Consider the following 1,597-nt stretch of genomic DNA (forward strand, 5'->3'; position numbering starts at 1 on the left):
TATATAAATAATTATTTTATTAGTAGTATTAAGTATTATTATTATTATTATTTTCTTAATTTTTGTTGTTGTCACAAAATCTCAAACTCAAATAAGATTGTATGCTCAAATTGATGGAGATAACCATTATATTCTTCTTAATTACTTACTTGCCAATTGAACAAAAAATTATTATTTTTATTTTGATTATTGTTATATTATGTTATATCATTCGGTATTTGAATGGAACGGTATAAAATATGAAGTTAATTTTAATATATTGTTAGTATAAAGTAGTTTTACACGTGCATCCAATTATATAATGTCATATTAGTAAAAAAAACTATTTTTTACATTAACTGCGTGAATGGTCATCCAAAAAAACAGATATGATTGTACGACTATGTAAAGCATCAAAATTAAACTCATAAAATATTTTACAAGATTAATCACACAAATTGCATCTTTTTTTTTTTGTGAACAACAAAAAAAAAAAGAAGAGAAAGAAGGAGAAAACATTGAAGAATAAACTATCCAAAGTTCTGCACAGAGGAAGTAATGCATTTGGAGTGGCCAAACTATTTCAGCATCAATATCACAAACTTCTCTTTTAACAAGCTAATGTGCAATTTTATTAGAATCTATTAATACGAGTTTAAATTTCACTTCTTAATCTGCTCTCATCTTTAAGTGAAAGATCCTTTTAACCATCTCTATTTCACTATATCTATAGGTAATCTACATCCAGACACCAGGTCATACGCCTCAGGACAATCAGACATACTCCACGAGCTTGATTCCAGATTCAGCAGCATGATATAAATCTTTTCACATGCTCCAAAGTTTTGCTTTGACGATATTGACACCATTAATTCGGTTTGTTCCTCCTATCACCTAGTTATCAGAATTATTTTGCAAACATCACCCAAAACCAGCATATGTAACTTGGAATATTTTTTTCAAACACATTTAATTCAAAAAAATTTATTTGGAGAGACTATGTCATTTGAGTTATAACTCATTGGCAACAAAACATGCCTTATAGAAGGTATGAATCTTTGTAGTCACATATTTTATGAGTGAATATGAAGTGTTTTATTATCATCTCTATCATCAAGAATAAAATTATAAATTGGAGTGAGATTAAGAGACTTAATTGACATCCCTACCTAATAAAACAGACAATGTCTACAGGTTTTTGACAGTTTTAGTATTTTGCTTTTAATAGTAAATTAAATAAATATTGTATAATTTATTCTGAAAGATTAAAAATTAGATGCTTGTTGTGAAATACCTTTAAAAGATGAGTTCTTACTTCTTAGTAAGCAATGTTTACAAATCAAAAGTATGCTTTGACAAGCAACGTTCTATTTACATATTATTATACTTTTTTTTGTCAGATAAATTAAACAAATAATTCTCAATCCTAAATATTACATTAGAGGTAAATACTAAATCGGTACCTAAAAGATTTTAAAATTTGAAAAGCGTGTCCTCGAGCTTGCCGGAGCAAATCTCCGGCAAGCACAATGCTAATGTGGCCGCCGTGACTTGGCAAACCACCCCCAAACCCTAATCCCTCCTCCCCATCGCAGCCCCCTTCCCTCTCCCTCCCATT

Source organism: Arachis ipaensis, chromosome B03, assembly GCF_000816755.2.
Source record: "Arachis ipaensis cultivar K30076 chromosome B03, Araip1.1, whole genome shotgun sequence".
NCBI lineage: Eukaryota > Viridiplantae > Streptophyta > Magnoliopsida > Fabales > Fabaceae > Arachis > Arachis ipaensis.